The sequence below is a fragment of the Ricinus communis genome, chromosome 2 (assembly GCF_019578655.1).
Source record: "Ricinus communis isolate WT05 ecotype wild-type chromosome 2, ASM1957865v1, whole genome shotgun sequence".
Lineage (NCBI taxonomy): Eukaryota > Viridiplantae > Streptophyta > Magnoliopsida > Malpighiales > Euphorbiaceae > Ricinus > Ricinus communis.
In genome coordinates, this window is record NC_063257.1 from 12,731,527 (window position 1) to 12,749,046 (window position 17,520).

Below are 17,520 nucleotides of genomic sequence, written 5' to 3' on the forward strand. Positions count from 1 at the left end.
ATATATTATTTATGTTTTAGTTTTCTTTAGATGTACAATAAGGGTATATATTAAATATATATTTATAAATGTATAGCATATTTTTATATTTTGGTATCTAGTTAATATATTTGTAGTGTTTAGTTAGTATATATTAAGTATATCTTTGTACACGAAATATAAAATTTTTAAATTTTCTTACTATCTTATTATATAATTTATACATATAATATAAATACAATCGCAGACAACTCTTATACCATTAAAAAAATTAAAATAAAAATAAACTAAAAGTTTAGTCTGAATCAACTTGTCTCAGTAAGAGTTTCAATCATATGGCAATAGTGTCGTCCACTTCACCGGATCATCTCTTCTCCTGCTCGTTAATTTCATTTTCAATGTGGGAAATAATAACAAACCCATACAATGAAAGTAGAAAAAATGAGGAAGGAGAATAAAATTTCCTGCAGAAAGTGTTTCTTTAGCATATTTCTTTCAAATAAAATAAAAGAAAAGGATAGAAAATAAAAAATTAAATAGAAATAAAATATAAATGTATAAAAAGAATTAACTATAATATAAATGATTTTTTTGTTAAGAAGGTATATATTGTAATTTTTCTTTTCTTTTTTTATTAAAATGCCCTCAGGAATGGAGAATGTGAGGCTTTTAGTTTCTAAACAATATGTAAAATAAGATCTAAGACTAGAAGCCTTAGTTCTAAAGATTTGTTAACTCTCTTTATTCGGAAAAATTCTTAAATGCTCTCCTTTAGAATAGTTTCATATTCTTTGTTATTTTTCTTTCTTTCCTTCCTTTTCTCTATCCATTTCATTATCTTTTTCAACTTTTATTTCTCAAGAAATTAAAATAAAAATAATAATTTTTTTCTTATTCACCAAACAAAAATTCTAAAAACAAATTAAATGTTATTTTTTTATTCTTTTATTTTATTGCATTCATCTTAAAAAATAAAAATAAAAAATATTATTTCAGCTCAGTGAGGGAGGTATTAAGTTTTTTCTAAGAAGAGAATAATTTTTAGAATTAAAAAAATAATGAGTAAATTTCTTTTCTTTCAAAACCGAATAAAAACAAAAATAAAAATAAATCCAACATTTTTACTTTTTGGTACTTAAAAGAATTAAATAGAAAATAAAAAGAATAAAAAAATTTATATAATTTCTTTATATATATATATATATATATATATATATTAATATTTTTAAAATAATACCATTAATTTTATTTCAGTCCAACTCATTTTAAATGTTACATATGCTTTTGCAACCTCTATTTTTGTACAACTTTCCACAATATTGATGATATTAGAGAAGTATCTCAGATCTAATAACTATAAAAAACATTAAATGACATCCAATAACTATAAACTAATTAGTTTTATGTAACATGGTTTCAATTTCGCTTATAGTCACTTATGTGTATTAGTCTGACACTTTCTTATCAGTTTGGTGGTCAGGGACTTAATATCAAAAATTGAGATTTCGAGTTTGAAATTTTTTTTTTCAAATATGATAGTTTATTTTCAACTTTATAAAAAAGAATTTCTTATTTTTTTCTAAAGAGATTGACATTTCAACTTCGGTTATATTGTCTTATGCTAATAATATCTACCGTCACCAAAAAAAAAAAAAAGAAGCTAAAGATCAGTTGATAACTAAAATATCATAGGCTCATATTAAAGATATGAAGCTAGGCTAATCAAGTAAGCTAAACTCATTTATCATTTTACACTTTAAAAAGAGTGTCAGCTATATAAATAAAATTCACATTCAATATATATTAAAAAGATTCAAATGATATTTAAATTTATATCACAAAAGAAAAAAGTTGACATATGTGTTTGGACTTTGATATGAACTAATTAATTTTGTATAGAAATGGTAGATTTTGACCTAAAACCTAAAAATTCGATTCAACTCATTCAAAATTCAAATTTTAATAAAAAAATTAAAGATCTGAACCCAAAATAATCCAAGGTAAAAAATGTCTAAACTCGAAATGACTCGACAGGAAATGATTAAAGACCGAAGTGATCCGAGACTCAATTGACTAGACCATAACGACCTAAGCCCGAAACAGTAAAACTGGAAATAGACTGAACCAAAATAATTTGAACCTGATAGAGATAAATTTGAGACTCAATAACATACGAAAACTAATTAGGCCTCATGTCTTTATACTATGCAACAGATGAAATTAGTTTTAAGGATGTCATTTGTTCAATTTTTCAAACTTTAAAGTTAAGGAATTTAATTGCGCTTTTGCTAAAAGATAGAGGCTTATTTGCTCCTTTTGCCTATATATGATATATCAAGAAATAAGATATTAACAAGTAATCAAACAAAAAAATATAAGTTAGAGATTAGATTTTTGTATTTATTATCTTGTAATTTAGATTAATTTTTTTTACTTTTTCTTAAAAAATAGAAAAATATTGAAGTTTTTTATATTATATTTATGATGAAAAAAAGTCTGAGACTAAGAATGAAATTATACTTTAAATAAAAAGATTAAATTAATAATTTTAAGGGGCTCTTTTTAATAAAATTTAAGAAATTTAGTTGGTAATGAAAAAATAGTTATTTTAAAACTAATAATGATTTGATTTTATAGGTCTTTTATATTTATTAAAATAAAATAATTTTTTAACTTTACAGTGGATACAATATGACTTAAGTAAGTAAATGGGTTGATTTAATCAATTTGATTAATTTATAGGATAATACGTGATAAAATCTTTAAAAAATTTAGACTTTGTCCCACTAAGAATATAAATAACTTGTTAATATTAAATAAATATTTACATATTTGATGATGCTTTAAATAACTTATATTGTAAGATATATTTAGTTAAATATTCGGGTTAAATATTATTTACCTCTTGAGGTTTAGTTTAATATATAGTTAGTTTCTGCATTTTTTTGCTTCTTGAGTTTTAATAAAACTAACTGCTATTCTTTTCTTCTGTGTTAATCGAATGACTAAGCTGATAATTTAATATTACAACTTGATCATCAAAATTATTATAAAGTATCAAACTCGTGCAAAATTAATTTTATTATCAAAATAAAGTAAAATATTATTTTTAGCACAAATTAGTTTTAGTGTCTAATTAGAATAACAAATTCAATATTTGTTTTTTGTTCTAGTCTTTTACTTTTAATATAATTTAATTCAAATAAACTTAGATATTGTAAAACTACTTATATTTACAACAATATTATTATATAATTTAATTTTAGTTATTAATATGAAATAAATATTTTTTAGTTAAAAGAATATCATTCTATTATTTTTTTATATATTATAGTTAAATCATTATATATTAAAAGTAAAAAATTAAATTAAACAATCATGTTTTAGTCTAGCAAAATAATCTAAAAACTAAATTGACAAATTCACTATCAATAAAGAAGATCATGATAATTTTATATGTTAAAAATGGAGTTATTTATCCATTCTGAATAAAACTTTTATTTTTAATATAGTTTAATTTTAGTATCTAATAAAAGTAATAAATTTTAACTTTTTATTTTACTTAAAAATTTGAAGTAATAATTTAATAATATTAAAAAATATTTTTAACACGTCCAAATCTTTTAGAATTAAATTGTGCTAAAAAATTAAAAAATAGAAATAAGTAAAAGAATATTAAATATTTTATTATTTTAATTAAACATTAAAATTAATTTGTGTTAAAAATAAAATTTTACTCTAACTGATAATAAAATTAATTTTGGATAAGTTTAATACTTGATAATAAGTTTAAAAATTAAATTGTAATATTAAATTACCAGTTTAGTCCTTCGACTAACAAAAGAGATAGTAGTTAATTTTATTAAAACTCAATGGAGTTTTGATATAATAAAAACATATAAAGACCAACTCATATATTAGACTAATTCTCAATAGATAAATAATATTTAACCGTAGATATTTATAAAAAAAATTAATTAAGAATAAAAGTACATTAAATTCCATGTTGGCAATTAGTTAATTAAATGTATTCATGATTTTACTTGGTCATGCATGAGTAACAATCATAATCACTTCTATAAAGATAAGTCTCATTCAATTAGAAATTTATAAAAAAAATAGTTAGAAGTACATTGAGTTTTTTTTACTGATAGTTAAGTAAATCCATAATTTTGGTATTTTACTTGATATCAAGTAAAACCTATATGTTAATCAAGAAATTAAATAATTATTCATTCATCAATAAATTAATAAATTATTCAATAATCAAATAATTAATTATTTAATAATTGTTTTCTCGAGAGTATTAACTATATCAGATTTTATTAGATAAAATTCACAAGATAGAAAAATAAAACTATATAAGTTAACCTGAACCGAATAAGTTAACATGAAACTGAACTAGATCTGATTCAATCTGTACCGATAATGATCCGAACCTGAAAAAAAGCAGGACCAAAAAGATTTAAATCTGATCCAACACAAACCCATAATTAGCAGATCCCGACATCATCTCACCCACCCATTTGCCATCTCTAATTTTGTGCAAGATGAATTCCCAAATCATTTCACTTGCAATAACCACACAATCATTTTATCGGCCATAAATCATCCATCCATACAGAAAAAAAGAATAATTACAGGCGTATATCAAAGTTCACTAGCAATTGAAACATTTAGTTGTAATTGGATATGCCAAATCCCCTTCAAAAGAACCATGATTGAGCACATATGAGCTTCAATGGTCACAAGGATACAATAACTTAAAAGGGGGAAAATGGCTCCATACTCCTAGACGTTAGCCAATGCTACTGCTGAACTACTACGGCCGTCTTCCTTACTGAAAGATCTTAGCATCTTCTTGCAAAATCTGGTGCACTAGTAATAGAAGCAGATATATTGAGTCAGATTATTTTTTGTGTTTGTGAACAAGTTCAGTCGAAGCAACTTTAGCTTCAAGCTGTCCTCTTATAGAAGATTAATTAGCAGATTTACTCTGATTTGCCAGCAGTCCAGGCACTCCAAATGATTCAAAACTCTAATACCAAAACAGGCCAAGAGCTACTTATTCCCAGATACTCATGCTGTAAGCTCGAGGCTGGATAGGATCGCAAACTACGACCAAGACGGCACACCTAGCCTGGGGGTCCTTTGTTCTTTAAATCCCGATGGGCCGAGCTAGCCCTTTTGTATTCGAGAATAAACATATCGTAGCTTAGCTAAGGAACCATTGCCAAAGGATCAGATAAGAGAGAGAGAGAGAGAGAGAGCTCAGAAAGCCATAAGTATTAGAACATAGAGATTTTATTTATCAAAAGAGGGAAGGAAGCTTGCCCCCTCACTACAACCAGGGCCTCTTTAAATAGAGACTTGAGGCTCACCCAAGACACTAAGTGACAGGGCTTGTACATTACACATTTCAAGGAAGTCTAGTTATTCACACCACGTGATTGACTTCCAGGATATACTTCCTGAGACGTCACTATCAGACATAAATACAATGCATAAACATTACACATTTCAAGGAAGCCTAGTTGTTCACACCACATGATTGGCTTCCAGGATATACTTCCTGAGACGTCACTATCAGACATAAATACAATGCATATACACCCTCTCTCTTCTTTTGTTTAAGCACAAGACTATGACAATATATAATTTTTTTGAAATGCATGCCAAGAAATTCAATTTCTTTTTGTCCAATAATACTCTTCTTTTCAAAAAGCATGATTCCATATTTTTGGACAATTGCCAGAAAATGCTGTAGAAGTTCATGATGAGCATCTTCTGTTTCTGAGAATAGTAGTATGTCATCAATATAAATCAGGACCGAATGTAAAATGGGTTAAAATACTTGCACTATGGTCTTTTGGAATAGTGATGGGGCTGTTTTAAGCCCAAATGGCATGACCGTCCACTGATATTGGGCATTCGGAATGCAGAATGCTGTTTTATGCCTGTCAGCTAGGTTTATGCCCAATTTCCAGAAGCTTGCCTTTAAATCAAACTTTGAATAGTATCGGGCTTTCTGGATGTGGATTTTAAGGTTTGAGATCCTTGGAAGAGGAAATTTGTTATCCTGTAGAAAATAGTTTAAAGGCTTGTAATCAATAACAAACCGCTTTTTTCCTCTAAGTTTCTCCGATCTTTTTTCAACATAAAATGCTTGGCAAGCCCACTGAGATGTTGTGGGTTCAATGAGACCTTGCTGAAGGAGCGCTAATGTAACACCCCCATCACATGTTAACCAATAAACATTAGCCAGGAAGCATACAAGCGTCGTAGAATATATACTACAGGTAGATAGGTCAATATGTAGGTTGTTAAGAATCCAGACACAAGGTTATTAACATATAAACATATGATTATACTTAAACATCATTTAACAAGTATTACAAACATCTTCTTATGCCTTATAAGGCATACTTCCATATATATCACATAACTGCATACAAAAATGCATCAGGAGGAGACTTCACAAAACTGGCCCAACTTGACAGAACTGCTAAAAGCTAGACTTTGCATACAACCAACGGATGCACTACTATTTACAAACCTAAAAAGAAAAATTTTGGAGAGGGGTGAGCCTCCACGAAATAAATAATCAACATAATCTATATCACATACACTTAATACAATTTCCACCCAATCACATAACTTTCCATGATATTCATAGTTTAGGTATAAAGTCATACCATTCTACTTAATTCATTACAACCATCATAGAAGAAATACAATTCAACAATTATGGTTAGTTCTCACGGCTTGTGGATCCCCTTTAATGTGCTGCTCCGCCTCATCCTCACATATCACACACGTAAGCTCGCCTCATCTCACATTATACACTTTTATAGCCTCTCTAGGCTTTAGCCTCCCAAGCCTTTATATATATATCTTTTTTTTTCATAGGGAATCCACCATTCACATGCACATATGCACTTAACATCACAATTCAATCATTTCACTTATATCATATTTCAGCAATAACAATTGTTCCACTCAACACCAATCATTTCCATCTCGGTCATTCAAACATAAACAATATTAAGCAAACGCAACCATTTGCGGAACATTTGATTAAATATATGAACATAGCAAATATTAACTATTTACTTACTCAAAATATACTTATTCCTTTAGCATATAATAACCTCCTTTCTCCACAACTTCCTTTCCAGGCCTTTGAGTACCTGTCAACACATTCATCAATTCACATTTCATGCATATTACAAATATTCATGTAAATGCGAGTTCTAATGCATTACAAGATCATCCCCTCTCTAATTCATAGGTCTAACTCTTCCTCTAAGACTCTCAATTACTGTTTTAATATCCTATAAACATTTCCCATCTAGTTAAATACCAATTTAACTCAAATTAACATCAATAAATTGCATAAAACTAATCTCCAACATTTCTGTTTTCTAGATAGAATTTAGTACCAAGGTATATTTATTGCTGGGCAAAATTGGCTTAATACAAAAATCTCATATTAAATAGACATATCCATTTATGCGTCTAGTTTCATCTCTAAGAAGAATTACTCAATTCCGACTTCTATAGATTTAATTATTTTCAAATTACTAAGCAAGGGTCATACAGCTAGTTGTACCCGAGTAGCAATCTGTTTGCTCAATTTAAGCAACCAAAACGGCAAAAATAGCAAAATCACAAAACTACAAAGTTATAGAGGACTCTTTAAACTTTCTATAGACACCAATTAAGCTTAATTTGGACTTATATAACTCATGTTATGCCTAAAATACAGAACATCAAGGTTGCTGGAATTTTGACAGTTTTCTATCTTAACATACTTAAACTTAAATCAAGCTTAATCTTTATGCAATCATTCAATACTCTACTAATTCATGATAATCAGACCTTTAATTAATCAATGAGAGCATCAAATGAAGTTTTTCCAATTTGTAATCAAGAACCCTAATGACAAATTAATAACACTCAAGTAACAACTTACCAATTTCAGCTTTTGGGTTGCTAATATGCTTAAATCCTTTAGCTTTAGCTTGGCTCCTTCAATAGTTGGCAAAATCCTATCTTAATCTTAAGTTTTTCTAGGTATTCCACTCCTCTCTCTTATTCCAAATTTTGTGTTTTTGGCCATGTACGAATTTTAGAGAAATGAAGAGGTAAAATGAGCTTACTCATTGTTCCAATTTCCAATATTCCTCTCTTAATGCCACCACCTACTAAACTATTTTTATCACCCTAAATTAATTCTTACTAACCATATATAGGTACTAACTTTTAATTGTATCTTTTAAGTCCAATCTATTTACCCAACCTTCAACTATTAGTTCAATTAAGTCTTAAGGCTTAATACACATAACCCAAGTACTTAATCAACTTATCTAAATTAATAATCTAATATCATGCTTCTTATTCTCTACTTATAATTAATATATATATGTTCTCATAAAATAAAAACATCATTGATATACCATCATATGCCCAATGATTAAATGTAAATGCACATAACATGGATGATGAGAAAATGCAGGCGTTACAGCTAAGCATTCTGACCTGGCAAGTGCTAAATCTGATGGAGACATTCCAGGGTGGGTCGCCCTGGTAAGATTCACATCTTCATTAAGTTTGAAATGTAGCTTAATGAAAAATTGTGGGTTCTTCCAGAGTGGTTGAGGATGCTGAAAATGAGCATGTGATTCAGGACAAAATGATAAGAACTTTTCCCTGTATTCTAGGAAAGGTCCTTCTACATCTGAGATAGCAAACATATTACTGGTATCTGTATATGGACGGAATTGCCTCTTGAATTTAATACATGTAGGGAGTATTTGTAACTTTGCAGCCTGATGATAAATGTCAAATCCGATCAAGAGATCCTTGTTTAGCAATTCTGATCTAATAACATGCGTCCAGATAACACAATTTGGAAAAAACTGTATACCTATCCGTTGTCTTGTAATCAGGGTTGTCCTAAAAATCTCTCCATTAGCTGCCTTAAATCTATTCTCTTGGTATAGCCAACATTCTTGTGGAAGAATAGACGGGTTCATCATGCTTTTTTGTGCCCCAATGTCAAAGAAAGCAATTACTATCATTGGCTTGGCATATTTTAAAGATAAGACCTGGACATGCACATAAGGAATGGGAGGCTCTGGTTGAGCTGCAAATTGGGTAGACTCAGGAGCCAAGCTGGGAGATTGGGCAGTTCCGTCGACATCCAGAAAGCCCGATACTATTCAAAGTTTGATTTAAAGGCAAGCTTCTGGAAATTGGGCATAAACCCAGCTGACAGGCATAAAACAGCATTCTGCATTCCGAATGCCCAATATCAGTGGACGATCATTGCTATTTGGGCTTAAAACAGCCCCATCACTGTTCCAAAAGACCACGGTGCAAGTATTTCAACCCATTTTACATTCGGCCCTGATTTATATTGATGACATACCACTATTCTCAGAAACAGAAGATGCTCATCATGAACTTCTACAGCATTTTCTGGCAATTGTCCAAAAATATGGAATCATGCTTTCTGAAAAGAAGAGTATTATTGGACAGAAAGAAATTGAATTTCTTGGCATGCATTTCAAAGATGGACAATATACTTATGGTCCCCATCTCACTGAAGAATTGAAAAGTTTTCCTGACAAGAATCTTTCAGTAAAACAGATCTAGCAATTTCTCGGGATTCTTAACTACGTCAGAGATGCCCTGCCCCATTTGTCTAGATATATGTGTCATCTCTCAAAAATGCTAAAGAAAAATCCTCCTCCATGGTCTGTAGAGCAAACTATAGCTGTTAAGAAATTAAAAGAACTGGCCTGGGATCCGCCTGCACTGACGATACCCTCAACAGGAAAATTAATACTCCAAATAGATGCATCTGACTACGCATGGGGAACAATATTGCTCGAGAATCTTGACGGAAAGGAAAGGTTGTGTGGATATGCATCAGGAACCTTTTCTAAAGCAGAAATACATTACCATTCAACGTACAAGGAGATTCTTGCAGTCAAATACAGCATAAAAAAATTTGAATTCTTTCTCATCAGCCAACATTTCATTGTAAGGATGGACAACTCCTCTTTTCCAAAGATTCTTGAATTCAATTAGAAAACTATTCCTGAAGAAAATTGATAAGATTAAAGGTCTGGTTCAGCAAATAAAACTTTGAAGTCGAGCATATAAAAGGGACCAAGAATGTGATTCCGGATTTCTTATCCAGACTCTCTAAGCCTAGTCCCCAACCAGTGATTCACCTAACGTCCACTTTTGATCTTCCAATCATCTTCATGGCCTCACTCAAAAACAAAGGATCATCTTCATCCATGCCAACTCAGCCACCATCTCCTCCAACCCTACCTCCAGGACTAGCTTCAAAACAAGTCAGTAATTTTGCCAGAAATATGATGTTTCATTACCTCTCCGTCATTCAACAAACTTTCAAAATCCCAATGAGTCCACATTTCTTTTACCCTGATCACCCATGGAGATTGGTTTATCACCTTACCCCCTCACATCCTGAGATACAAGAAGAACTTTGGTTCTTATGGTGCATATCTACCCTCTATTATCATGCAATTGAAGTTCCTCTTATGGACCTCCTGTACTTTCTTAATCTTGACACCAATAACGGAACATTGCCTTGGCAGTATCTTACCTGGTTTCGGACTGAATATCAGTGGAAGGTTGACCTATTAAAATTAATCTATGAAAATAAACTTTTCACTGATAACAATGCTCGAGCATCAGAATATCGAGTAATTTTCATTATTCACAGGCCCTATTTTCAGGTCATTGAAGGAGCATATTCCACTCAAAATATATATTACCATTGGAAAACCATTGACCGACCTCTACATTAGGCACCTCAGGTTATAGTGGAACTGGATCTTCACTCAGAGTTAGGAACCAGCAGAAAGACATGGTCATTTCCACTCCACTCATCTGCAGACAACAATGGATGGATGTTGTGCCACGAACTCCCACATTGTCGACACCCCGGGATGACCCCACACTCTCTCAAGAGCAGCGGGATGCACTAATGCAAGATTCCCAGCCACTGAAAGATAATGAAGAGCTAGACGACATCGACGTTGGTCCATAGTACAGACATCTTTATAGTGATGTCAATAATGAAAACTGGCAGAATCTGAACCTCTCTCCCTCTCACTCTATGTAATACATTAAGTGTTATCGTGTCTCAGTTACAGCTGTCAAAAGTTGGGATAAGCTTATGTATTGTCATAGTCTTGTGCTAAAAAAAAAATCTTTGTCACGCAAAAGGATAGTATTGTGAAAACAATTTTTATAAAAAACAGAAGAATCTTCTTCTGCTCCTTTTATTTTCCAGATTCTTTCCAATCCTCCGGACATCATATCTACACAGCAAGAATTAAGGGACATTTCATCTGAGATATTGAACCATAAATATGTGAATACCCCTAAGTTTCACTCCCATTGTTGTCCAGCCAGCGGAGGACGCGGGGCATTTCAAAGAGTAATTTAAGAAACTTATTAAAAGAAAATAGTAAATTAAACTAATATTTAGTAATATAAATTACTCTGATAAATAAGATTTTATTTTAGGTTTTTTCAAATATTATGAAGTGGGACGAACGAGCCTGAGAGAATCTTATCCTCTGCATGGGCCAAAAAATTCGAAAAGAAGCATTTGTCTAGTCATGTCGAGTCTAGTCCAGTCCTACCAACAAAACGCAACGTATCTATCAGGGGATTAGAAAGTTAAGCTTCAAGAGCTTTTCATGCACGTGCAGTGCACTTCATCATCAAAACTGAAATCACAGAAGGGTCTCTCTGGTTTAATTAATTAAACTTAATCAGGATCTCTCTCTCTCTTCTTTATCCCTCGTATTAAGCAAGAAAAAAAAAAAATAGATTTGAAGTGAAGCATTGAGAAAAACGACAAAGGATAAAGCAAAACACATGCCCTCATGACTTTGGAAAACCATATAAAAATGGAGTTCAATTGTACTTCCATCCTCGGTCTGCACAAGGAACTGGTTTATTTATTTTTCTTTTTTTTCCCAATCAGAAGTTATAATTTCATGTCAGTTCTTTAATTCACATACGCACACACTTGCATTAATATTAAAGCCCTAAAAGGGTTTCTTCAAGAATCAAGAAACTTTTTAGAAAAATTAAAAAAAAAAAACCAAGAAAGAAAGATTGCTGCAAGAAAACCGTACTTTACTTTCACAATAAGCCAAGAAGAGAGGATACAAGGTACTGCCTATAAGTTTATTTATATATAAATACTATTAGATGGCAGACATTATAAGTCTTCTCTATCTCTCTTTCCAGGTCATGAAAATTTCAATCTGATGATGTGATGATGTGATGCATTAAAAGAAATAATGGTGGAAACCCAAATTGTGAAAAAGGAAGAGGAGGTGTTAAGGTAATTTTCGAGAACTGTAGAGAATAATATTAAATAAGGAAAAGGATGGAAGAATGGGGGAAGGGAGGGAGGGAGGAAAAGGAAGCCATTAAAACTAGCTCTCTCTAGCTACAAGTTCCAACCACACAAATACATTTATATGTGTGTGGTATTTAATGCATGCTAAAGCCTCAACAAAAGAATAAAGACAAGTACTACAACCCATCAGCAGGAAAAAAAAAGGTTTCTCATTCCCCTAATTCATTGGTCATTGGCGGGATGTTCAGGCCAGGCCAGGCCAGGGGCGGCCATGGCCTTCCTTTTCTTGCTTAGGTTTTCTTTTCCTATGTTTTACTTTGTGTATATAATAATAATAAGACACTATAATACAAGTCTAGGGTTATAGTCATCTAAAGATAAAGACCAGCCAACCAGTAGTCTAGGGTTACTATTTTCTTTTCTTTTTTCTTTTTCTTACCAAATAGCAAAAGGCATAAAACTAGAAGTGAAAAAAGAAAATAAATAAATAATAATGAGTGAAGTCTCAAGCTACATCATGTGTCATAAATGCTCAGTCTAATTCTAGTGCAAGGTTACTTCTGGCTACATGTTTTTCTTCTTTTTCTTTTCTTTTTTTCTTGGTAGTGCTTCTTTCCTCTACAGATGGACCTGCTGTGGTAACTTCTACCAGGTACATTAGGACAAAAGCCTAGTCCTGTATCTAGTTACCTTCCATGGTGTCGGCAATGGTAAGAACGCAAGCATTACTTTGGGAATTAGGAAATAAAACTGGTCATGTTGTATGGATTTGAGAGGACAAGAAATAGAGGAAAGGGAAGAGGTGTAGAGTTGCAGAGATAAAGTATGAACTAAAAAGAGTAAAATAAAAACAAAAGAATATCACTGTTTCTTGCCAAATTTCAGCTAAAATCTAAACTCCTTTCATCATTCAATAGCATGTGATTATCAGCACAGCCTATTGTATCATAAAACACAGTAAATGACCCTTTTTTGACCGCTGGACAGTAAAGGGTCTCTAAACCTTAAAACACTCAAATGCACTGGGGCTCCCTATGCTGCAAAATAAGCAAAGCTAAGAAAGAAAATTTACAAGCCTCATTATTGCATATAAAGACCACAGAAAGAAAAGAAAAAAATCACTTGTTGGCAAAGGCCCAGATATATTAAAATACATAACAAACCATGACTCGTCTAAGTAATCTCCCTAACCATATAGTGTTTCTCTTTGTGTTTAAGAAGTGTTCTTCTAGCAATCATTCATGTTTTGCACTTCTCATACTTTCTATCATAAAAAGAATTATCGAGCAGCCCATAAAATCAAGAATGTCTGTATTATGATTGAGCACAACAGTTAAAGGGGACTAATAGGATTCCAATTGTGAAAATGAAACAGCTAAAGGGAATAACACATGAGCAATTAAAAGGGATTGATATCTATAGAATTCCATTTGTGAATGATACAGCTAAAGGGAGCTCCCTTCAGTCCAAGCACAGAGAAGAGAAGTATGAAATTTATCTCCCGCATCATTCACACATTCACAATAGCAGCTATCTTTAATGCTCCCTTTTCTAGTGTGTTTGAATGAATGAGTCGGCAGATAATTCAAAACCTTCGCCCGCCCATGAGTGGACTGAAGAGAGCTCTCTTAAACCATTTTCTTCATATAATATATATGTACATGTGAAAAGAAAGGAAATTGTCCTGGTTAACATTGTTGACAACTTAACATCACACCAACCTATTAACCATTAAAACAGACTTGGCTAAACAGATTGAAGAGGAGGATTAAGAGCATATCATGTATAATGACTCAAACTCACTAATCGAATTTAATCATTGAACATGTGGATCTGCTCTTCAATTTAAAGAGCTGGGTCAATCAACCTGCCAAACGGGAATGACACTCTTCCCTTCATTTCAGCAAAAATGAAATTAAATGCTTCATATTTCATGTCTGATATTGCAAAGATCAGAGACAATTATCTCAGTAGAAACGACAGGAAGCAAACAAGCACTTACAGTAAGAACTGAAAATGGGAGATAACAGCAATCAATCAATTTATGACTTCTGGCTGGAGGCCAAGCCAGAGAAAGCAACAGCCAGCACACTTGCAGTCCCAACCCTTACTCAAAGAAAGGTTTCCACTTTCAGTAAAAGGAAGAATCCTCTAAAACCTAGCCTTACACATCAAGCAAGGGTATAGAAATCCAATAAGCTAGCTGGAATGCGAGAGAATAGTACTGATTCAAGAATTGGGTACTTAGAATTTCAAGCGATGAATTCTTAACTCCTCCATACTGGAGAATAATAGGTTTGCATGGAGCCTAAAACCCTAAGTGAAGAGACCTGCAAAAAAGTTAACAAGAAAAGCAAAATTGCGAAACCAGCCTAGATCGCTGCATAACCCAGATATAAAAAGAACATGATGAAAACGAAATCAAATCAAGATGAGGTGTTCATGATCATCCATCCATGGCAGCAAACTATACTTGGAGATCCACATATTCTTTTCCCTTACCCAAGTATAAGCTTCTGTCACTAAATAAATAAAAAAGTCACCATCAAGACGAGCATTTACAAAAAGAATGCGAGCATAGTTAATAAGCATAAAATGGCCAAAACAACGTTACAGGAAGAATACAAAAAAAATGTTTAGGTCATCACTTACCAAAGGAGAAAAAGAAAGGAAAGAAAAGAGAATCAAATCAGCTGCTCAATTGAGAGTAAGTATTACATCTTGATCTCAAAAACAGTCCAGCAAGTGAAGGGGCGACGACCAGTTGCACTGTTTAAAAAAAGGGGGCAAAAAAGAAAAAGAAAACAAAGAAACAAGAAAAAGAATGTGAAGATGTAGCAAAAAGAAACATGGAAATAACATAAAAGAGAAATGAATATTAAGAAAATGAAAAGTGAGAGAAGTGCACAAATCACGGAAGAGAAAATAGTAATAAAAGAAGGGGCAAAGGGAAGAGGAAATGTCGCTTTCTCCATGAGAGTCAGAGAAAGAGAAAGCGATTGAAGATCTCTACAAATCTGGCAAAGCTCCTTCAATTCTTTAAACAAAGCAAAGACCCACCAAAAGAAAAACAACAACAACAAGAACAAGAAGAAGGAGAAGAAGGAGAAGAAGAAGTAGTGGGTTATTTTCCTCTAATTCTTTTCTCTTCCCTCAGGGAGATTTTTTCCCTGCGAGCAGAAAACCTGGAACCAGGGAATGTGTATTTATGTAGATAAATATTTGTTATTTTTTCAAAAAAAGAAAAACAAAAAAAAAAAAAAACTCTCTTTCTTTCTTTCTTTCTTTCTTTCTTTTTCCTTGGTCTTGAACATGTAACATGTTTGTTTTTTTTTTTTTTTTAAATAAATTTTATTATGGGGAGAAGAACAGGAACAGGAATAGGAAGGTGGGGTAACTTTTGATCATTTCATTTGCTGTCTCTCTCTATCATCTTCTTCTTACTGCTGCTTGCTACTAATATGAAGCACTGAGAAACTTTCTAAATCAACGTTTTCCAAATTAATTTCCATTATGCTTCCTAATTGAGGCGTTTCTCTAGCTTTTTCTTTTTTTAAGAAATAAATAAATTAAAAACTCAGTTCTTGTTTGAAAAGGCGTTTCCTAAAAGAAGAAAAATCAAAAAAAGAAAAAGGGGCATCGACTTTTTCTACGCTAATTTCTTTTTAAAAAAAAGATCCGTATGTATATTATAATAAATAAGTATTAATAAATATAATTTATTATTTAAAATTAATAAATATTAATTATTTATCAGTTTAAAATATGGATGAAAATATAATTTAGAATTAGATAATAATTTTTTAACAATTTAACATATATTTAAAATCTAGTAGTATTTGGAACTCTAAATTTATTGTATGTTATTTATATTTAAAAGAATTTAATATAATCTTTAACAATCTAATAATCAATATTAATTATTGATGATAATTTATTGGAACAAATGGTAATTCTTAATTAATAACATACAATTAAAATATATGCCATATAATTAGGCTTGAATGTTTATACATATATTTTTTTTTATATTTTTAATACTTAGGAATACTCCTTTATCTTTTATTAGTGATTTATCATTGGCATATTTTAAAATTATTGCTTTACTTTTATTTTTTTGTACGATTTTATATATTTTAGAATTTTATTTTCATGCTATATAGATTCAAAGAAATTGAGTATTTACCTATTAAAAATTACTCAAAATCGAACTTATATAAAATATAGACACTTACATCTATTTTAAATTGGCCTAAAATTTATTTTATATCTGTATTCATCTCAAAATTTGACTAGAAATTCATTTATATTCATCATATAAATAAATAAGTTATAAGTATTCAACAAGATATGAATTTCTGTTATTAAATACTTATTATTATATATTTATATGATATTAAATAAATTATATATTTATCTAAGAGTAATCATCACCTTTTAAGAGAAACTATGTACTTAAATATATATTAATGGACAATATTCAATATTCAATTTGGTTAAGAATATTAAAAAATATTCTCAAACCCTTCTAAATTGGATTATATATTTCCAAATTATATATTAGAGTCGTATTAATGCCAATATATGGAACAATCTGGTATTCTTAATTCTTTTAATCAAATATTAATTTTATGTTAATTGAAGAACTAATCTAGTAATCTTTATTTATAATTATATCCTTAAATTTATTATTAAATTTTAAATTCGTTTAAAATAAATTTTATTATTAAATTAAAATAAAATAAAATTTTTAATATAAATTTAGTATCTAATTAAAATAATTAGTTTAATATTTTGTATCTTTTATTTTCTAGCATATTCTAATCCTAAGACATTTAAATATATTAAAAATACTTATTTTTATTTAATATTATTCAATTACTGTATAATCTGATTTTAAATTTTTAAATATTATAATTTTATTAAATTTCAAATTAAAATATATTAAAAATAAAAATTACATTGATATTAATCTAATTTAAATAGTTGATAGCTTTTCATATCTAATCCATAATATTACTATGATTTTCTTTATTGATTGTAAACTTGTCAACTTCATCTTTTGTGAAGCTATTTGGCATTTAGAATTTTTGGCTAAATCAATAAATGATTATATA

At 30.5% G+C, this 17,520-nt stretch overlaps 1 long non-coding RNA gene across 1 annotated transcript; it reads right to left on the reverse strand.

Annotated features, from left to right (window-relative positions):
- Nucleotides 1–13,962: 13,962 nt before the first annotated feature.
- LOC112536944 lies at nt 13,963–16,047 on the reverse strand. The gene is made up of 2 exons (XR_003080861.2): nt 15,056–16,047; nt 13,963–14,925 (listed from the first exon to the last, which is right to left on the reverse strand). It is a non-coding gene; the product is annotated as an uncharacterized LOC112536944 (long non-coding RNA).
- Nucleotides 16,048–17,520: the final 1,473 nt, after the last annotated feature.